This window comes from Gorilla gorilla, chromosome 19 (assembly GCF_029281585.2).
Source record: "Gorilla gorilla gorilla isolate KB3781 chromosome 19, NHGRI_mGorGor1-v2.1_pri, whole genome shotgun sequence".
Taxonomy (NCBI): Eukaryota; Metazoa; Chordata; class Mammalia; order Primates; family Hominidae; genus Gorilla; species Gorilla gorilla.
The window spans coordinates 107,105,993-107,129,459 of NC_073243.2; the positions used below are offsets into that span (position 1 = coordinate 107,105,993).

Below are 23,467 nucleotides of genomic sequence, written 5' to 3' on the forward strand. Positions count from 1 at the left end.
TGCTTATGAATGATTACCCCACATTAGGGAATGAGCATGGTGCACATTTTACTTCCATTCATAAACAAGAAATTAACTTCACTGTCTTTTGCCTCACCTCTGGACACATTCTTAGCTTCTCAAATCTCCCATCTCACCCTTGAACACTTTGTCAAACAGGTTTCCCATCTTTTCCATTAGTTTCAGTAGGACATGCTCATTTTTTAGCAATTTAGAAAGTTGAGACTGTTTCCTGTTTCAATTTCTCATAACACCCAAGGCATACATGCTTCCCTATGGAGAGACTATCACCAGCTTGACGATTTGGAGCAGGAGGATGCCAGCCTGCCTGGTTTTCCTCGCTCCTCCTTTTGGGTGGAGGTCAGGACTTGGAAAGTGGAGACATAAATGGTTAGAAAGTCTTTCTGGATGAGGCAGCAGCTATCTGGGTTAGTGCCATGTTCCTGGCAAGGAGGCGGGCATGCTGGCTCTGTCTCTCTTTCTCTCATGGTACCTGTAGAAACCTCACAGACCTGCTGTCCACTCAGCCTGTGGTTCCCTGGCAAAGTCTGAGCTCTGCTCCTATGCTTGATTGTGGCACCCTGTGCCTTCTGTTCCAGGATACCCCAAAGTTCCTTTCTGGTAGAATTGCATCCCCTGGCAGGCAGGGTTCTTGGCAGGGCCTTCCACATGATGCAATCCTAGCTATTTCTGGAAGGATCTTCTTGGGCCATGGGACAGGTCAGTGTCATGCCCCAACCACTGGCACAAGAACTCCCCTCAGCTGGCCAGCAGGGGCTGCTCCTACCTGCCCAGATGAGAGTCTAGTGTCAATGTTGGTCTCCTACACGCTCCGGGAGGTGCACAGTGAATGCTCTCCCCAGAGAACTCCCCTAGGGCTTCGCAGGGAGCTTCTGCAGCTCAGAAAGCCCCCAGCAGGGGTGAGGGTAGGGAGATAGATGTGAGTCTTCATTCCAGCAGATCACCTTTGCTCTCTGATTTTTTCTCTCCAAGACACTTGTTTGTTTTGATGTGAGAAAGGAATGTAGAGCATTCCAATAACTTTGCCTGATAAATCCTCAATCTTTTTCTCACTGTAAATCATTAACATTCTCTATTATACTCTGGACGTGAGTGAATAGTCTCAGAACCAGGTTTGGGCCACCACATGTACTGTATGCACAGTTCTGCATCTCTTTTCAGAATGTGGTATGATTGAGACATGTTCTTCTCAGCTTTGATGACTCAGGTGAGACCAGAAAAAAACAAACCTTAACATCTGGCTGCACAGTTAATTGTAGCTATATATATATATATATATAAAATGTGCCTTAGAGTAGCAAGTTCAAATCCAGATCAGAGCTAACTTGCTCCAGAACTGACAGAAGTTCCATAGCCTAGGTAGTATCTGTCTCGTTCAGTCGAACTGCCTCTTCTCCCACAATGGCCGTGTTTCATGGTCTCATCCACTTTCTGTTCTCTTATTTTTCTCGTCAAGCCTCCCGTAGCATGGGAAGTTTCCCGTGTGCCTCTGTATGTGCACACATGCTCATGTACACTTAGTGTACACTTAGCTGGGCATATATTCTCAGATTTTGCAAATTTACTTGATCAATATTAAAGTTAAAAGGGGAAATTGTAGTCAGTTTTGTTCCCAGGGCAATTTTTCTTCTTCTGTTAAGCTTTACAAAAATATCTATTATCAGTGTGTAACTCCTCTCCCAATTCGCAGCTTCCTGGGGCTTGTATTTTTAAATTATTTTAATAACATCCTGGTGCACAGTGCTCTCTGCATTTTCTGCCTGAGCACCCTGGGAAGGCTTAGGAGGGTCCCAGGGGGAGTCAGAGCCTGGAATCTTCTTTTCCCAAAGCCCCATTGGTTGGTGTTTAAATAGTAAGTAATTTCCTTTTGTCTCTAGAAGTTCCATAGGCAGATTGCCAGCTGCCTTAGGTCTGCAGCTGTTGACTTTGCCAACCTTTAAGACATTGACTAAGCATATTAGATTAAAAAGGAAAACTCTCTCTTCCCGTTATTTATAATTACTATGTTTCCAATTCAGTTTCTGTAAATATGTGTCATTAATATTGAACAAATTCTACATTAAATTAAAATGAACATATTTCATTTTACTTATAATTTACAACCATGCTTATTTCTTAATTATTTTACTTTGAATTACTAGATCAGGTTTCCGAGTTTAGCCCCGTGTTAATTTGCACAAATGGCTGGAGGTGGTCCGGGGAGTTTATAAAAAGCTCAACCATTTTGCTATCCACAAGGTGAACATGTTCTTTGCAGTAGAAGAAACCGAACTCTTCTATTTTTGGTCACTGAAACATCCATATTAAAAAAACAATTTTAAAGGAAACCGTTTAAATGCACGTCAGCAAACACATGAAAAGAGTCTCCCCAAAAGGATAGATTAATTTAGTTTTATTCCAGGAGGGCAGCAGAACGAATCACAGGAAGTGTCACTGACATGGGTGTTTTCCTCTTTGGCGGAGAGGCTGACCAAGAATTGCCTGGGGAAAGCACCTCTAAAAAGAAAGAATTCATCGGGACGTTGACAGCTAGAACTCAAATCGTATGCGGTCGCCATCTTGTCGCCTCACTCCATATCCTTTATTTTGGTTCTTCGTTCCCAGCGGAAGCCTCAGCCTTCCTTGGAGGACTTTTTGAAAAGGTTTTCCGTTCTGCAATTTCACACTCACATTTTGAAAGAACATATAGTTGAATCTCGATTTCTTAATTAACATCAAGAGTGAAATAATACCTCATGGATGAGTATTACTCTTCTTCCTTTATCCAGGTACCATTTCTGAGTTTGGAGTGAGGTCATATAACATTTCAGTGCAAATTTAAATTTTAAGTATAAAGCAAGAATGTTTTTTAAGGTATTTGCATTAAGCTTCAAAAATACATGCATGGCAACTGTTTCTGTTTAAATAAATGCTTTAATGTTGTCCATTTGTCAGACATCTTTCTTCTGTACCATCCTTTCCTCTTTATTGATTTCTTTATCCTGGTTCACTTAAAAAATTCGTGTGTTACAGGGCGGGGAACATCACACACCGGGGCCTGTTGTGGAGTTGGGGGATGGGGGAGGGATAGCATTGGGAGAAACACCTAATGTAAATGACGAGTTAATGGGTGCAGCAAACCAACATGGCACATGTGTACATATGTAACAAACCTGCACGTTGTGCACATGTACCCTAGAACTTAAAGTATAATAATAAAAAAAGATTTAAAAAATTCGTGTGTTAAAAGAGGTATTAAATGATATATTTCCTATGTTATTTATTTAATTTTTAATTAATTTATTTTGGCTGTTGCACATGTATGAGGGTTAGTTGAGTGTTGAACTCAAGAGTCATAATCATTTTCCCTTAGAATTAGGTAAATATGGCTGCACAGACATCTAAACCAATTTGATTTTGGTTTCTTTGCAGGAAAATTGTCTATTGCAAGTAGATGTAGGTTTTATTTTCTTTATGTTAAATAGTCCCTCAGTGATTTTTAATTGAAATTCAGGAGTCAAACCACGGAATTGGTACCCAAGCAGTACCTCAGAATCTTTCTTAACATAGGCAACCACTATCAATCAGTAATAATTGGTGCACAAGATGAAAGCTATTTTCTACTTCTTCTCTAAATAATAGGAGGTTTTTAAACTAACTTTCTAATTCATTAATTAGATTTTTGTGGTAGCTTGTATGTTATTTCCTTCTATTACATTTTAAACTTTGGAAGTCAGATTTTTATTTCCCAGAATGCTTTGTTTCTTCCATGTTTTTTTGTGCTCATGGCAGGGTTAGTGTAGTGGTTTTAATGTTTTAAGTTTTTCTGTTCTCCCTCTAAATTTATAGGGTCTCACTCCTGTCATTCAGGTGGGAGTGCATTGGCATGTTCCAGGCTCACTGCAGCCTCCACCTGGCAGGTTCAAAAGATCCTCCAGCCTCAGCCTCCTGAGTAGCTGGGATTACAGGTGTGCACCACCACACCCAGCTAATTTTTGTATTTTTAGTAGGGTATTTAGTATTTTTGTATTTTTAGCAGTTTAGTTTGCTTACATTCATTGATGAAGACATTAACAATTGACAGCACTCCTTTGGTGATGGGCTGAGTGTACCCTCCCCCAAACCTGGGTGAACATGACCAAGAAGAATTTCTGCTCACTCAGCTCATCTTTGGTCCTCAGACACCTGGATCCAAGACCTTCTCATGGGCCCTGGAAATTTGGGGGCTGAGAGGCACTGCCCCTCTTTCTACAAAGGCTTCCCAATAGCGAGTAGGTTGTGCCTGCTCAGTCTTCTGCCAAAGCTGCTCCACGTTTCAGGCACATAACTACACCCTCTTTATATTTTACAAATTCGATAATTTCTTTTCATGTTGCATTGGTTTTGACATTTCAGCAAGAAATTGGGAGACGTAAGGATTTGCATGCATGGCTTTATACATTTTTGAGGTATTTTAAAATTATCCTTTAAGGTTTTTTAAAACCTAGTGCTTTAGAATCCCCATTTATATAATAATGTTCATATGATTAGCTATGATAAATTGATATGTCACTTGAGCTCTTTTCTCATTCCACATCAGAGTAATGTAAAATATGAAGTCTATTTGTCTTTGGGTTGGAATTTAAAAATTCAGTGCTCTATAGTTAGTTAGCTTTCATCTACGACCTCCAAGTCGATGTGCCTGTTTTGTAGAATTATCCCTTAACAAATATGCAGGAGATAAAATTGGAACAGTTATTGCTATTTCTCTCTTAAAATGTGGGACCAAGGATGGAGTGATGTCTGCCGCTTTGCCGTGGTCATATGGTGGTGTGTCTGGCCCACTGATCAAGTATCTGTCCACCCAACTATGATGACTTCATTTTTTACCCAACTTTCTCTCCTTCTTCACCCAATTTTAGCCTTTTGGGCTTCTGTGTACACACACACTGCCTTCATAGCACTCTTAAATGACTACATCCCATTGTGCTTTGCTACATGTGAAGATCATGGTAGATTTCAGATTCTTGAAGATGAAGGATCTTCAATTCTCTAAAACAGCAACCCTAAAAATTAAAACACCGTTTTAGAAGACAGACACATTCTCTGAGTATAACAGAATGTTTTTAGGCAATTATTGATTACATTTCATAAGTAGAATTTTGCTACAATTTTTGGGAAATTGACATTGAGTCTATGCCCAAATTATAAAGTATTGCCTTTTCCACTAACAGCTTCAACAAAGTTCTGTTTTATTTGAGTTCCAAATCACCTTTATGCTGTGTTTGAAGCGCACTTAAAAGTAAAGAAGGAGCTGGCATGGCAGGAGGGGTGGAGATCTATAAGCCAAATCGGCAGATCTATAGCTCATCTGCGCCTCTGCAGAAATCTACAATGCAGACACTCACACAGAGGTAGCTTCTGTACCAGCAAAGCAATCAGTCTGATCAATTAGAAGGAACAGAATCTAAACCTTTGACCAGTAAAATGGTATGTACTTGAATAATAACAAATGAATTTGGTAAGGTAACCTCAATCTAATTTGTATATAAATTATCATGTGATTCTAAAATATTAGGCTTTTACTCTATTTAAATCATATACAAAGAGAAAAAATAAGGAAATTCTTCAAATATCTTATTAGCAAAGTCAAATATTGATAACATTCAGACTTCTTTAAAAATAAATAAACCTTGGCATTGGCTGCCTGGAAAATCACTTCAGGACTAATAATATTCCAGGAAATATATCTCAGCTTATGTTAAGCAAGAGATGTAAACTGTGTGACTTACTTAAGCTGCCTGGGATTGATTAAAGTGTAACCAGTTGCAAATATAATAGGTTCCTATGGGTGTGCCCTAAGTATAAAACTAATGTTGGCTCAAAGCATTTCTTCTGGGTCATCAAGCCAACATCAGCCATGAGGTCTAGAAAGATCACTGGATGGTTACTCTCCACTACTTTTAAAAGATATTTTTCCCCTTGATGACAATGAAAAGTAAAAGAATCAGTGTGTCTCAGCCTTTTCACACTACTATAGCAAAATGCCTTAGATTGAGAAATTTATAACTAATAGAAATTTATTGATCACAGTTCCGGGGACTGGGAAATCCAAGACCAAGGTACCAGGAGATTCATTGTCTGGTGAAAGCGTACTCTCCTTCAAAGATGGCACCTTCTAGCTATGTCTTCACATGGCAAAAGGGATGAACAGACTCCCTCAAATCCTTTTATAAGGGGAGTATTCCCATTCTTGGGGCCAGAGCCCTCATGACCTAATCACCTAATAAAGACCCTACAACTTAATACTACTGCGTTGGGAATTAAGTATGAACATGAATCTTGGAGAGACACAAACGTTCAAACAACAGCAGGGTGGAAAATCTGGCTTAAACTACTATTGGAAGTTAAATTACTTGATCTATTAAGAATGCAACATCTTTCCTCCTAGAAATCTCTAAAATTAAGGGTGGGAGATAATATGGTTATCAAAGTGAAATAAATGTCAACAGGCATTAAAATAAATTTCCGTTTCTCCCGAATCCAAGTTGTATCTTCATTTTCCATTTGTGAAAAACTCTCTCTCTGTCTCTCACACATACACATGCACAATACATTTTTTTTTACAAAAGATAACTAAATGGACACCACGAATTATAAAATAGATGACTATAACCAAAGCAACAATGATTACAATGACCAAAAATGAACACACTCATACTATGTTGTAATAGTGACAGATTTGGCCCAGTAACTTGCCCTTGTAGCAGTTCTTTTATTTTCTGTGATAATTGACTTACATGTTTTTTGACTTTGAGACCTTGTAGGATTTCAAGTTCCCTTTCCTTTCTTTTCCTTCCTTTCCCTTTCCTTTTCCTCCTTCCTGTCCCTTTCCTTCCCCTCCTTCCTATCCCTTTCCTTCCTTTCCTTTTTGCTTCCTGTCTTCCATCAGTTTCTTCTTTCAAAAAAATATGTATTGGATCTCTAACGGGAGGCGGGAAACTCGCTGTACTCTGGGGATGCAGCGCAGAGTCCACTGGGATGGGTCTGCAGGAGTGCGCAGCAGTGAGCAACGTGACTCTGAGTAAAATTCTGGGAGGACACATAAGAGAGGGAGTTATGTTTGCCTGTGTACTCTGGAAAGTTTCAAGAGCCTAATACTTAAAAAAATGTGTCCTGAAATTGCTATTTATATTTTAACAATAAAGAGGGAGTAGAAAGCTGAGCAACCAGAAAAGCGAGTGGCAGTGTGCAGAGCCGGTGCGCGATTCTGCAAACAGAGCTGCTTTCCGGGGCGAGCAGCTCCCGGCATGTCTAGGGGAAGAGGTCCTTTTTGGGATGTAGCTTGAGGTAAGATTTAGAAGGATTTTAAAGGCAACGATAAAAGGATTGACATTTATTTTGAAGACAGTGGGGCCATGTCACATTTCTGAGAAGGGGACTTTATGAGCTGATCTGTGTTTTCAAAAGGCAACTCCCATCATGAGGCTGGTAATAAATCAGCAGGGACGTGTCTGGAAGCTTTATTGTTTTATCTTGCACATTGAATTCTGTGGTCCAATTAAATCAATTTTTGTCTTTGGCATAAGTTAGAGGTCAAAATTCATTTTTTCAATGTAGATATCAGATTCACCTAGTGCTACCTATGGAGATTCTGAGACTTAACCCACTGATTATCAGTGGTTTCTTCATCACAAACCAGGTCACCATGTGGTAGGCTGGTTGCAGAAAGATCCTAATAAGTCTCCCCATATCCACTCCTTCAGTTCTATAATTTTTACTTCTCTCCAACTCTGCCTTGGACTCAGCCATGTGACTTACATTAACCAATTGGATGTGAAGAAAATCACATCAACGTACACTAAATTTCCATGTGCCTTTTTGCATAATTGGGCTTGCTGGGTTTTGGCTCTCTGCATTTACCGTGATGACATGTGTGGAGGGACTGAGGAATGTGAGAGTCCCGTGGATGAGAGCCCAGTTGTCTCAGCCATTGCAACTGAAACCATCATAAACTGGTCACAGCCACTGACCCCAAACATGTCAGGCAGCCCAGACTCCATCGGCAGAGGCACTCACCAGACCTGCAGCTGACCACAGGTGAGACCTGCAGTTGACCACAGATGCCCAGGTGAGAGTAGTAAAACTGCCCAGCTGACCACTGATGCATAAGCAATAACAAATTTACATTGTTTTAAGGCATCTGAGTATAGTTTCTAAAACATCATTATCATGACAATAGGTAATTAAGGCAGAACTGCTGTGCAGAATTGGGGTGCTGGTGCTGCTATAACAAAAATCGAAGATTCCTGTCATTGCATTGTGGTCAAGGTTGGAGGAAGTGGAGGAAAATTCAGTCTGGAGTTACGGTGACCCATGTCATGTAGTGGTGGAACAAATCGTAAAGCCCTCATGCTTCCTAACTTGGGAGATAGCAAATGTACCTAATAAACTTTTTGATTTGAACAATTAAATTTTGAAGCAGAATGTTGAATGTTCAGCTGGCTCTTAGAGCTAAGTATAATAAGGTATTGCAAGAAAGAGATGAGCTGGAGGAATAATTGAGCATTTTGCAATTAGAATTTAGAGGGAATATGGAAGAGCCAGAATTTTCAAATTTGGGAGAGAAACTTGTTTCTCATCTCCAGTATTTCCATTAGGTTAAAAAGGTCCTCAGGATAAAATCTCAGCTATGAGTGGAGACTAAATTAACAATATATTTGCAAAATCTTTTCTGATGACCTCAGTACATCCTCTCAGCTAGACAAAGGGATTTTACGTATCAGTATAGTAATCAAAATTGAAAATGTAACATTGATTCAATACTATTTTTAATCCATATTTCATATTCAAATTTTATTAATTTTCCCAATAATGTTTTCTGTAGCTACATTTCTTTTTTATATGCCAGGATCCAATTCAGAATTTGACATTAGATTTAATTGCCATGTCCAGTTTGTCTCCTTTAATCCAGAAAATTTACTCAGCTTTCATCTTTTATGATTTTGACTTTAAGAATTCAGCCCAATTACTTTGTAGAATGTTTCTCAATTTGGGTTTGTTGCATGTTTCCTCCTGATTGAATTCAGGTTATGAGGTCATGCTTTTCTTTTCTTTTGGCAGGAATATTAAAGAAGTGATGTTTCCTTCTCAGGGTGTCATAACTGTAGGCAGATGATGTCAGTTTGTCCTATTATTGAGGATATTAAGTTGGATCACTTGGTTAAGGTTGTGTTACGTTAACCCATCCTAAAGTTTTTATTCCTGTTGTAAAAAAACAAATAACATTGAATGTATGTAAATATTACTATTTAGCAAACTCACATTCATTAGTTTCTGGGTCCACCAAAGAATGCTGCCTGGATCAATTGTTATAGTACCATGGTGAAACTGTGTTTTCCTCACCGTGTATAATGCCATTCAGAGTTGTTGGCTACACATTACAAATCAATTCTAGTTTAAGCAGGAAAGAGACTTATTTAGGCATACTAGAGACCATCAGAGTGTGTCACAGAAGGCCAGAGAACCATCCTTTGGTGGAGCACCCACGTGGCACAGCGGGACTGCCCCAGCAGAGGAACACCGAGCTGTGGGCACAGCCCCTGTAGATAACACTGAGAGTGCTGGGCCTGGGTGCTATGGCTGGCCTGGCAAAGTAGGTCTCCGCCCTTACCCTCACCACAATGGATGCTGCAAAGCGCCTGCTTTTTAGATTCTTTGGACTCTGAACAGAAGCCTCACTCATGCCTATTCAAATATGCTTATTGCTGGAGCCAACGTCACATGCTTGCACCTTAGCTGCAAGGGAGGATGCGAAGGGAGAGCTGGTTTCTTCCTTATGAGGGCAGAGCACCATCTCACAACATGAGGAATTCACAACCACTGGAGAGAAATGTTAGGAAGATTTAAAAACTTGATAATTTTTAGCAGTAAAGCTTTTCTCTTCCTTCCTTCTTCTTTCTTCTTTTTCTTTCTTTCCTTATTTTTTCTATTACCTTATATGATATTAAAACAGGTTTTTAAATTCTCTTTTACTTTCTTTAAGTTTATTCATACTTACATAAATAGGATTTATTCTAAATTTTTTCAACAGTGTCAAAAATTATTTAGGTCCTGTATCCTCCTTCCACAATAGGACAAGGAGCATGGTATTTGTTAGCTATTAACTAAAGGATGACTCAACCTGTTATCTAGAATTTTAACCACAACTGTTTAATACACAAAAGTCAAATTTAGACACAGAATTGGTTATATGAACCCACAGATGTTAGTAAGGTCTTTACTGGGTATAGTTTCGTAATCCACACCATGCCTCCATAGGCACTTTGCTTTTTTTTTTTTTTTTAATATGTAGTCCTTCCTTTCAATGTAGAAAGCTTGTAAACTGTCTTAAATAAGACTGAAAATGTCTTTATTGCATCATAAATTCTAATGGTCATGGATTAGAACATCATTCAATATTGATTTTCCTCCCTCAGTACCCTGAGCGTACTTCATTGATTTCGTCATCAATTTGCCAGTGATGTGTCTGCGGTTATTCTTACAGATATTTCTTTTCAAAACATTTTTTATAACTTTTACTTTTTTTTCTTTAACTTGCTGTTCTAAATTGTACTAGCTTATGTCCCAATATGGATTTTTTTCTTAACTCACTCTAAAAAATTGAGTGTCCTACAGAAGACACAGAACTTTTAAGTTGGAAAATAGCCATTAACTTTTAGACTATTCACTTCTGTGTCATTGTCTTTTCATCTTCTCGAGCTGCCACTGAGAGTGTTTGGAGTCTCGAATCTATCTTCTGTATCTCTTAGTTTTCCTTATTTTAAAAATAAAATCCCTTCTTGGCGTCTTTCTCAGTGCTATCTTACTACGTGGTAATTGTTTGGGGAGCTCGACCATATCTTGTTCTCCACTCCCATCTCCAGTTTGACTGCCTAAATGTTAAGTTTCAGAGAGATTCATTTCCTTATGGATTCATACATTCATGCATTTACACATGCTTTCAACAAGAATTCATTGAGTATTATTGGCACCGTGCTCTATGCTGGGGGTGACTGTTTCAAAGGTTTTTAGGTTAGAAAATTGACTTTTTTTTTTTTTACGTATTTTTATTATCTTAGTTCAAGATAAGGAAAGTGTGATCATTGATAATGTAAGTCTCAGGATATCGTTCTTAAAATGTATTAAATTTAAATTCCAGAAATTGGCTATTGATAGAAAACACAGGTCTTTTTCTCTCTGACATCTTACTCGCTGTGAATAGGTGTGTGATACCTTCTGCCTGTGAGTCATCTAATGATACAGTCCCAGTAATTTTTACACAATGAAAAACTTCAGGCCACCTTCAGTTGTCTTTTAGTTTTTTTTATTTATACAACAGAAGTAATTAATATTCTTTTTAGGTAAACGGCTATGGTTAAGTCATATGAAAAGAATGACAGTGTCTGCTTTTTTCCTTCCTGTGTTCTTCCTCCCCTTCTTCTTTCTTTTCTTCCTCTGTCTGTTTTTCGTTTTCCTCCTTTCATCATATGTATACTACCTGTATGGTATTAGCGGCTAGCAATCCTCACATCAGAAATATATAGTCCAGGTATCCAGGACTTCAGAGTCTCTAGAACAGCAGAGTTATGGTTAGTCTAACCACAGCAAGTTGACCGCTGTACCATTGTGGAAGTGAGACTGGAGAGGCTCAACTCCAAGGCCTCTCTACAAATCAAAGAAACTACAGAAGAGGTGATGATTGAATTGAAGCTTTAAGACAGGCGAATAAGAGAAAGGAAATAGTAGCAGAGTTTTAGCATAAGCAGCAGACAGAAAGATAAATTGAATTCAAACGCCCGGTTTGCCTTTGATTGGCTGTGAATTTAACAAGTCACTTAGTGATTACTATAAGATTCTGTTTCCTTATTTGCAGCATGGGTTAATGACAATATCTGCCTCAGCTGGCTTATTGTGAGGAGTACACCAGACAGAACACACAAAGAACTTGGCACAGTGCCTGGTGAAGTGGGAGCCCTCTCCAGGGATGTGCAGCTACAACTTTTAGTTGTTCGAGATGGGCCGGTGCAAGCGTTACTTCCTTTCACTGTCAAAACACCAATACTCCACTGCCTGCATCAACTTTGCTGAGGTCCAGGAGCTCATTGGAATAATGGTATGCCCCCTGCCTCCAAGCATTAAGTGCCGTGTTATGATCGCTGACGACTACTTTTCTGGGAAACTATCCGCTCATTTGCCAGCAGCCCTCATCAGCTCCTAGAAACCAGGTGCTTCTGCTCAGCTTCCTACTGGGACAAATGAAGCAATGGAGCGAAGGTACAGGGATGACCAGTCAGATGCTGCTGCCCACGGGGAGAAGCACGTGCCCTGGGGGCCTGATCATGAGGTGTCCAGTGTCAGAGCCCCTTGTTGGGAGGGAGTGCAGAGAGCCTGAAATCAACCATCCTCCGATGGCTTTGCTCTGTCATCCTCAAGGACTTTGCACAGACCCTGATCAGAACAGAAGCTGCTGAGGCTGAACATGTGCCCATGGACTTAAGTGACTCTGAAACATCTTGACCACTCCTCCTACTCCCAGAAGTTATCCCAGTGGCAGGAAGTAACTTTAAGATCACTGTGATTAACATGTAATCAAACAATCAATTAATCAACCAAATAGAACTTGCTATGGCATTACCTTCTAAAGGAAACAAAATTGGTAACTTTGTTGAATGACTCACAGCAAACAAGCAAAGAACTTTGATAAAATCTGAACCCAGTTTGAAGTTAGAGGACATTCCCATTATTTTACTGAACTTCTGATTTATTGTGAGGTGAGAGAAACCTGTGTTTGTTTAGGGTCCCTTTATTCCTCATTCTGAGAATAGATCAGAATGCAAGAAAAGCCTGGTCTGCATAGAAAAATACCTGAAGCAAGAGAGTGACACAAACTACTTGCATGGAATCCTTGGCAAAGAGTATATATGTGAGCAGGGGCTACCCTCAGGAATCTCCTTCCACCAAACCCCTAAGACACCCTAGACCACTGGCCCAAGTTTAAACTGTGGAAGTCTGGGAATAGCTCTGTCACGCTTTTTCTTTCTTTTAGAAAAATATTAACCTGAACACTCTATTTCCTAAAAGGCATATACTCCATATTCCACCTTTCTCTCAATTATTGTTAATAATTATCGAGTACTTGCTTATTGGGCCATCCTTTGACCCAGCAGAGGGAATCTAGGGTCCATTTGCCATCCTGCTGTTGCTGTCTAAAGCAAATATTGAGACTGCTTGGATGCAAAATGGGGAGAGTTGTTAGACTTTAGGTAAGGAATTGACAACATTTGAACTTAATAAGAAATTAATTAATAAATAATAAAACTATATTTCTCACCTGAGCTCCCCTTTTCCCTTTCCTGAATGGTGCAAAAGGTTCAGATATGCTAGGATCAAGAATAAAACAGCATGTGTCATTGACAAGAAAAAACAAGAAGGAAAACTTAGCCAAATGCACCAGAGAAAGCTCTTTATCTGTTTACAGTAAAGCTAATAAAGGGTTATACAGGGTGGGAGTGAGGGAGATCTGCTCCTGATTCCCGTCATGAGGGATAGGGAAAGATGAGAATGAGTACTGAGTCACCCAGGGTCAGGCCAGGAATTACTGTGTCAAGTTCTGTCTTAAGCTTCAAAACAGAGGAAAGAGGCAGTGAGGGAGAACCAGACTGATGACCACAGCCTGCATCTGGAAGACTGCGGCCAGACCCAGCACCCACACCCCCATCCAGAGGCCCCTGCAGGCCAGACATTCCGTAGGCCAACAAGGAGATGCAGGTGATTTCAGGTACATCTCACCCAACAAATGCTTCTGTGCCATCTGCTTGCTTGGACCCCTCTCACCTGGGCTTTCATTGTAGAAGAAATTATAAATGTATCCTGCCAAACAAAGAAAAACTCGCCAGTTTCAGTGAAAACTTACAAGTGATTTCAGAACAATGACAGGCTTCTCAGTGACTAAATCAAATGAGTTGAGATTGCTTTAGATTATCAAGGCAACCAAAGAGATACAATCAAACACGACGGTTTTCTGCCTTTAGCTGGAGAAGCCCAGAGGTCTTTAATTAGGCAGCCATTCCACATATCCTTGCCCATTCCACGGATAGGTCCCGGTATATGCTAAAACTCGCTGCAAATGCTCATGGTCTCCATGTGTACCCTAAGCTAGCTCAACAAGCTCTAATTAGGTGATAGTCTACTGATAGGGCATAGGATCCCTTCTACATAGCATAAGAAGAGAAAAGGGAAAGGGTTTTAATTCAGGGTCCACCTTCACATAATCCCTGCACTAGGCATTCTAGGAGGGTCTCATAGAGCTGGCTCTGTACACAGTGCTGTGATGTTTCAGATAAATAACTACAACACACGGCAACACGCTGCTCCTGCTGCCGTTGAGGGACTGGATGAGAGTTCATCAGTAAAGGGATGATGCGTCCAGTGAAGGAGGGATGGTGGATGAGGGTCATTAAGGGTCTTGGCAGGCAGGGGGATCTGGTCGCATTTCTTTCTAGGGAACTAAGGGATGGTGTGGAGGTGGATGGAGGGCAGTATGTTCTAAGGTGAGTTAGGGGTAAAGCTTGACCACAGATAAAGAAACCAGAGAGGAGAAAAAGAGGAATATACTTACTGATATTACAAGGGGCCTGTCACATCAACGTAAGAGACATTTATTCTACTAGTTCAGCAGTAGATAGAGGGCATTATTAGGTTTTAAAATATCATCATGGCACACTGAAGTTAAAACAGGTAGGACAGGGGCTGGGCGGGGTGGCTCACACCTGTAATCCCAGCACTTTGGGAAACCAAGGCAGGTGGATCACCTGAGGTCAGGAGTTCGAGACCAGCCTGGCCAACATGGTGAAACCCTGTCTCTACTAAAAATACAAAAAATTAGCCAAGCATGGTGGCACACACCTCTCATCCCAGCTACTCAGGAGGCTGAGGCAGGAGAATCGCTTGAACTCGGGAGGCAGAGGTTGCAGTGAGCATAGATTATGATGCTGCACTCCAGCCTGGGTGACAGAGTGAGACTGCGTCTCAAAACAAACAAACAACAGCAACAATGAGAACAAAAAACAGATAGGACAAGACAGTGACTATGGGCCAGCAGGCACAGCTGGACACTGCTGCTCTACTCCGGACCAGTGCTTTCTCATACGCTAGTCACTGGCTGAACGTGGCCGCTGAGCAGTGGAAAGTAGACTAGTCTGAATTGAAATATGCTGTAAGTATAAGGCGCACTGTATTTAAAAGTTTTAGTACGAAAAGAAGTAAACTATCTCACCTACGGTTTAACATTGATTACATTTTGAAGTGATAATATTTTTAATATATTGGGTTAAACAAAATATATTGTTGAAATAAGGTTCAACAGTTTCTTTTTATTTTTCAAGGTGGTTACTAAGGTTACCAAAATAACTTTTTTTTTTTGAGACGAAGTTTTGCTCTTGTTACCTAGGCTGGAGTGCAATGGCGCGATCTCGGCTCACCGCTGCCTTTGCCTCCCGGGTTCAAGCAATTCTCCTGCCTCAGCCTCCCGAGTAGCTGGGATTACAGGCATGCGGCACCGCATCCAGCTAATTTTGTATTTTTAGTAGAGACGGGGTTTCTCCATGTTGGTCAGGCTGGTCTTAAACTCCCAACCTGAGGTGATCCACCCGCCTCGGCCTCCCAAAGTGCTGGGATTACAGGCGTGAGCCACCTTGCCCGGCCTAAAATAACTTTAAGCTGCCTATGTAGCTGGAATTGTTTTTCTGTTGGGCAGTGCTGCATTAGACAATGAGAGCTGGGAAGCTGGGGCAGTGGGCCCAGGAAGGATCAGAATAGAGGCTGACCAGCTGCCTGGATGGGTCTTTCAGGTAAAGAGGTGGGACCCCAAAAAAAGGTCCATTGGGAATAGGAAGAAGGACATCCTGTTGGAAAGATACCCTTTCTGGCTTGGAAAGGGTAAAATGTGTGTCGTGCAAACTGTTTTTAAAACACTGAGGAGTTTAAGTAGTTGATCCGAGGTCATATCTCAGTGTGGGTCAGTGTTGGGAACCGTAAACCAAGTTTGTCTAAGGGAGGTCACCTCCCAGGGGTCACTCCTTTAGCAGAAATTTGGAGACACAAGGCAGGACAATCTACTTGAGTGGGCAAGAAAAGTAACATGCACAGACCAGTCACCTGCGATTCCCTTTCAAGCACTGGCAATGTGCACCTCTTGGTGAAAGCTCTAGGTGGCTGCCTTTCACTTGGCTAGAAAGAGGGATCCTGTTAGCATGAGGCTTGCCCATCAACCTTTGTTCGTGGGTAGGTGCCGCAGGTTGCTGCCCACGTGTGTTCAGGAGGGAGCCTTCCTGGAACTGTGGAGCTCTTTTAAACTTGTACTCTTCTTTCAGCTCCTACAGGAAAAATCTCTATTTGATACATCTGAGGCCCTACAACTTCCCTAAGCTGTTATATTTTAACTAGGATTAATAAAGAGGGGCTTTGCTGATCAATTTCGAAAGGTTATACTTCATAAGCCCATCTGTTTTCTAAACCTACAACACAGATTTTTATATTTTTTTCATGTAGATAATTTGAATTCTTGGAGTGCATTAATCTGTTTTAACAATATTTTCAGTTGCCAGGTAAACCTAAATTGCATTTCTAAGCTTGACCTGAGGAATATCAATGTGTCCTATCATTTTGGCATTTAAAAAGTTTTCTTTCAATTTGATGAACATAAAACTATTCCTCTAGAAAGATACATGCAATGGAGGCTTGAAAACATTTTGGTAATGCATTCAGAAAAATGAGATTGCTTCGTGATTGGATTAAGATGTAATAGTCTTTGGGGAAATCATTTAACCTCGTGGAGCTGGGACAGTTCCTTGGCTGGTGAGGAAAGTTCACCTACAAAGAACTTATCAGAAACCGTAGGGAAAACACTTTCCAGAACAATTATGGATTTGACTATGGTGGGGATTGTTCTTTGCACAACTAGTCCGAGGCAGGGCTGAAAAGGAACTGGGTCAGGGGTGAGTTCCATCTCCCTCATACCCTTTCCATGGGGCAGTATCAGATTTGGGCACCTGACAAAGGAAGCCAGTCGAATGACAGCCCCTTTGCAAAGTTTTCCAAAGTCTTTGAATCAATTTCCTTTGTGTTCTCAGGCCACTGAGATTTTCAGACACAAACCAAGAGGATTGAAAAGATCTCATTTCAGGGGAAAAAAAAACTAAAGAGTGGATTTCAAAGGCATATACCCTGGTTAGTAATTCTTCTCAGCTCTTCTCCACAACTGAAACTGAAACACGTTACCCTCCTTCACTAGAGTTTTCATGTAAAAACTACAGCAAAATCACCTGGTTATGCTTGAGCCAGGACTGATTAAAACATTAAAATTTGGGCAGTTCTTTATTACAGTGGGAAGTCCCACGGACCGAGCTCAATTGTCCTATGAAGCGGAACTTTTGTCCTAAAAATCAGAAGTAGCTGGTGTTGGACTCAACATGATCCCAAACTCACCTAATAGCTGCCTCTGAGAATGCAATTTTCAGTCAGGAGCACAAGAGAAGTGCTCATTAAAAGTGCTCATGGAACTTCATTAAAAGTTCCATGTTTGGCCAAAACCCCAGAAAAAAAAAATCAGTCAGTTTTTTTCAAGGTCCCACCTGGCTTGGTTCATCATCCACAATGAAACGATTGAAAAAAATGCATGTGCCTGACCCAGGTTCTTACTCATAATGTTTCTGTCTGAAACGTGAAGTTGCTGTCACCTGCTTGTAGACAGAATATTTAAAAACGAGAGTTCATGGTTTTAGTTGAGACTGTGTAACAGCCCCAAGAAAAAAAACAAGGGAAAAAAACTGGATGTGGAAAACCTAAGTTTTCTGTAGAGTTTGACAAAAATCACGTCTGTCAACATGTGGCTTCCAGCTTCAAGAAGTTTGTCTCTTTATGTTGAGAACAAGGACAGAGTAGAAAAGCAGAATAAATATTGGATCTAAGGTCTAAACAGATCTGCAAAGGGGATCAGCCCTCAACGGTCAGCTATAGTATCTGCCATCTTTTTCTTAGATGCTTTCCTTATAATTGCATAGATACAAAATGTTATTGTATATGAATCCAGGTATACAAATGGGACAAGGAAATCCAAAGTGTAACATTATAAAACAGTCACAAAAGCTTATTGTATTCCAAAAGATAACTTGTCATAATAAAAGAGCACACAAACAAACAAACAAAAACCACCAACTTCAATTTAAATCACAGAAGAGAATAAGTGGGCAAATGCTTTTTCAGGCACATCTGAGAAATTTTGTTTCAAATATCCTGTATCATGACAAAGGACAAAACTCAGTTAAGGATAGATTAAAATGTACCAACACATGAATCTGGACTCCCTGAAAGACAGGAAATAGGAAAGAGAAAACTCATTGCAGTGGTGGAAAGTCCACTTTTTCAGACAGGCATGGGTGAGTGTCCTCTGACCAAAGAATAGAGCTGTCAGAATGAGTTCAGATGAAGCCTACATCCCAATGCTCTAGACTAGAATTCTTACCTTTGTCGTGGCTACATAAGACTTGATTGTGTAGATAGGGGGAGTTGAGCCTGCGATTGAGGATTAACTGTCATTATTTGTTGGGAGAAAACTTGTCCCTGACTTGGTTACTTTGAGTCAGTCTGAGGTACCCACTGTCCACTCTCCTACTGGGGAAGGTCAGCACCAGCTTCATTCTCCTGACTACTGTGCCCTCTGCATGCTTCCAAGCCCACCAGGTTCTGCCAGGCTCTGCTTATGTCCTGTGAGCCTTGGCTCTGACCCTTATTGCAGTTCACGTCTTGCCCATGTGGCCTGGTTGCTTGGTCTTTGGCTGGTGCTCAGCTCTCCTTCAAGAGCTTGGCTTGGACCCCCACTCTAGGGATTCTTTCTGGTTCAAAGCCAATGGCAGGAATTCCTGCCATGTTTGTTTCTGATCTAAAGCCCAGCCGAAGGTAGAAAACAGGGGTCCAGGCCGAGGATGTTGTGCTGAGATCCCACACAGCTATTGACTAATAGCAAGCAGCACTAGTATCATTGACGGTATAAAAAAGGTACTCTGCTCTCATCACCTCATTGCATCCTCTCTCTTATCTTGGCAAGAGAATGATTGCTACTGCTGTTTTGTAGATGAGGAAACCAAGGCTCAGAGGTAGAGGAGCACAGTCTCAAACCTGGTATCCTCAAGTGTCGGTTTTTGTGAAGAACAAATAAGATGAATTGAAATGAAATGAATGGATTATATGAGATGAGCAATTACTTATCAGTTTCCATCAAGGTAATTAGCCTCAATAGGCTTTTCCTATGAAATCTACTTTGGTTTGCAGGACTCTTCCGAATAACCTGAATACAGAGATTACTTGGTTCTGCGGTGCAGGATTCTGTTCATGTCCCTTGGGTTTCACAACTGCTTAGAGATTTTTGAATAACCTGATCTCTTTGAGCAGCTATACAGAAATTTTATCATGTGATTATTAAGCAGAATAAAACGACAGAAAGAGAGACAGAGCAAAGGACAGAAACATGTATATTTACCAACATACATGCACAGATATATATGTATATATGCATAAATACATATTTGTATACATGTGTATGCAAGATGGATGGATGAAAAATTAATGCATGGATAATTTTATACATAATCCTCCACTCATACCTATAATCATACCATGAACCTCTGAAAGTTCATTTAAATTTTAACAATACCATTGCTGTCATGTGAGCGGTTTTCTTTATTCTATCAGGGACATAGGATACTGCAATGATTATGGAGCATTTATTTCTCTAAATTCTAAATCCAGTGATAAAATTAAACTCTGAATAGAGGATCACCGAGCTATGTTTAGAAAATTGTAGCAAAGCTATTAAAAGATAAGAAAAATGTTCTAATGCAGAACTCAGGTCACTCATGCTTCTCACTGGTATGTAGCCAGATACACATGAGCCCAGAGAGCAGGACCAGATGCCCATGCAGTGACATGGAAAGCTGCCATTTGAAAATAAATATTTTAGCAGGTTTGGAAAGAGATATCAAGCATATTTTAAATTCCTATGTAATCCTCATCAACTATTTGAACTATCTAAAGAAGACATACATATGGCCAACAGTCGTATGAAAAAATGCTTAACGTCACTGACCATTAGAGAAATGCAAATCAAAACCACAATGAGAACCATTTCACACCAGTCAGAATGGCTAGTGTTAAAAGTAAAAAAATAACAGATGCTGGTGACGTTGTGGAGAAAACAAAATGCGTATACACTGTTGGTGGGAATGTAAATTAGTTCAACCATTGTGGAAGACAGTGTGGCGATTCCTCAAAGACCTAGAGACAGAAATACCATTTGATCCAGAAATCCCATTACCGGGTATATACCCAAAGGAATCCAAATTGTTCTATTATCAAGATACATGCATGCGTATGTTCATTGCAGTACTGTTCACAATAGAAAAGACATAGAATCAATTTAAATGTCCATCAATGATAGATTGGATAAAGAAAGTGGTACATATACACGGAATACTATGGAATACATGGAATACTGTGAGGCCATGAAAGGGATGAGATCATGTCCTTTGCCAGAACTTGGATGGAGCTAGAGGCCATTATTCTTAGCAAACTAACGCAAGGACAGAAAAGCAAATACCAGATGTTCTTATTTATAAGTGGGAGCTAAATGATGAGAACACATGAACATATAGAGGAGAACAACACACAGTGGAGCCTATCAGAGGGTGGAAAGTGGGAGGAGGGAGAGGATCAGGAAAAATAACTAGTGGGTATTAGGCTTAGTACCTGGGTCATGTAATAATCTATAGAATAAACCCCCATGACACAGGTTTACCTACGTCACAAAACTGCACATGTACCCTGTACTTAAAAGTTAATAAATAAATAAATGAAATAACAATTAAATATTTATCTTTGTATGTTTTTAAAATTATATATATTTAAGGTATACATCATGTTGTTCTGATACAATCATCTTGATATATATAGGTATATATTTTGATATACATATCTTGATATATACACATCAAGATAAGTATACCCTCTCTCCCTGCTTCCCTTCCCTTCCGTCCTACCCTTCCCTCCTTCCCTTTCCTTCCATCCTTCCCCTCCCTTCCCTCCTTCCCTTCCCTTACCCTTCCTTCCTTCCTCCCTTCCTTCCTTCCTTCCTTCCTTCCTTCCTTCCTTCCTTCCTTCCTTCCTTCCTCCCTCCCTCCTCCCTCCCTCCCTGCCTTCTTTCTCCCTTCCTCCCTCCCTCCCTCTCTCTCTCTCTCTCTCTTTCTTTCTTTCTTTCTTTCTTTCTTTCTTTCTTTCTTTTTTTTGTGGTAAGAGTATCTAAAATCTACTTTCTTGGCAAATTGCAAGTATGCAATACAATGTTTCTTTTAAAATTAATAAATAGACCCACAGATACCTGTTTATGTCTATATCTATGTCATCTATTTATATCCATCAAACATATATATGCATGTGAATAAGGTAGTTGTTACTCCAAATGTACAGAAGGATTGCAAATCCAAGCTGGGCTGATGAATTCAGAACCATTGCCTTTAGCATAAATGCTATTTCTGGACCCTTCCTGGCATGATCCCAAGTAGTGGTAAGGGATGTCAGTTGTCCTTTACAACCACCACAGAGGAGAGAGGCAGAAGGCATCCTGCTGTTTTGCTGTCTTGTATTACAAGAATCCCAGGGTGATAGACAAATTTAGAATGCATTTATAAACTGAAGTTCATTGTAGAAAACCAGTTGGTCCTCATTGAACTTTCCCAGAGGGCATATTTCCATTGAAGCATGGGAATTTAGATTACATTCTTTTTCAGACTGGTCACTTTTCTCAAGGGTGTTTGAAGTTCAAGTTCAGAACTCTGAGTTATTCAATTTTCCATTCACAAGGTAGAATTCTATAATTCCTCAGACATCCATGGTTGAAGCGTCTGTTTGCCAGCTCAGAGAAGCTCTGAGTGAGAATCCCATGAAGACAATCCAGAGATTGGTCAGTTACTGGGTTTAAAGTACTCAGAACTTTTAAGCAAGGTGAGAAAATGAATTCCATATTTTCATGGTAAAAAAACAAGCCCATCTATGCAATCATTAATATCAAGTGCATGACCCTTACTCTCTGACACAAGTTCTATAACCTAGATAGCTGAGGTTTAAACCAAGAGAGAAAAGTTGTCTTTCTAGTCAGAAGCTGGGTCCAAGAAGCCCACCATTCTGTTGCCAACAAGAGTTTCCTGGGATTTCTATGAAATAACCTTTTTACTTGGCCTGACATTGACCTCTGAGGTTCATTTATGCTTTTTATTTTTTACTCAAACCAGTTTTATTTTTTTTTGCCCTTCTTACTGGTAAAAATCTTGGAGTCAGGAGCTCTGTAATCTGATTTTCTACTCGAAGTAGCTTCTTTTTATTTATTCTCAGCTTGCCTTGCTCATGCTGAAAGTTGCTTTGTTTTAAAATTATGATCTCTCTATTTCTGTCCTCTTATTTGGTTTTCTCTTTTTATCATACTTTATCTATTTTCAAAAATAATTTGAGCAACAAGGGCCCAGGTTTTAGTATAGACACCAAATTCATGCCTCTTTTGGTCACGAGAGAGAGCTTTCCTTACCTCATCTTCATTATAATACAGTTCAGAGAAAAGTTCATATATTCTTGTTTTGAGACTATTAGCATACTTACCACTTCAATTTTTCTGCTAAAATAGGCCTGATTATGTGCTATCACAATTCTTTACAGTGTACATTGAAATGAAACATAAAACACATTATTGTGACCGTAACTTAACAAAAAATTTAGCCGAAGCTCATAGAACTATAAAAATTAGTATTTCGGTTCTCACAAATAAGATTTATCACATGCATTTCTTCAATAATTCAACAGGCAGCTTTGCTTGCCTTCTAGGGTTCCGACCTATGGCTTGTAGAAGCATCAGCACCCTGGAGCCTTGCTGAGCACCGGCCACTGCTGTCCACCTCCTCCCCATGTGACCTGGCTTCCCCCTCCCTGAGAAATAGGAACAATAAGAAAATAATGCCCCAAACTCCCTCCTCTTAGCTCTTCATCTGCCAGCACCTGTCTCCACTTTCCTCCCCTTTATACCTCTTCCCCAGATGCCCCGTCCGTGCTCCCACCAAAGCAAGCTTCTCCAGCGATATGTGCCACCCTTCTGTTTTCCCCTGACTCCAGGGCACGGCCCCCAGAGCTTTCTCCACTTTCTCCCATATTGCCAAGTTTCTCCTCTTCACTGGATTATCACCATCTATACAAAAGCATGCTGTCATTTCTCCCAATTTTGATGACCCTTCTCCTAACCCCATTTCTTCTGCCTGCAATCACCTATTTCTTTGCTCCCATTTTCAATAAAGCTGTCAAGAGTTATCTATACTCACTAACTCCATTTCCTCTCCCTCTCTTGTCTTTTAACCTC

At 40.2% G+C, this 23,467-nt stretch overlaps 1 long non-coding RNA gene across 3 annotated transcripts in view; it reads right to left on the bottom strand.

Moving 5' to 3' along the window:
* The window catches only part of LOC101146388 (uncharacterized), a 33,881-nt gene that overhangs the window by 3,600 nt on the left and 6,814 nt on the right, over positions 1-23,467 (bottom strand). The window contains exons 3-6 of one of the 3 annotated variants that reach the window (XR_008673071.2): positions 18,542-18,591; positions 13,855-13,890; positions 13,352-13,400; positions 4,267-5,045 (exon numbers count right to left, since the gene is read on the bottom strand). The exons of 1 other annotated variant lie outside the window; for it this stretch is intronic. This is a non-coding gene — a long non-coding RNA (uncharacterized lncRNA). Of the gene's footprint in view, positions 1-4,266; positions 5,046-13,351; positions 13,401-13,854; positions 13,891-18,541; positions 18,592-23,467 lie in introns of those variants that run through there. One more of the 3 variants, XR_008673070.2, reaches the window with a different exon arrangement.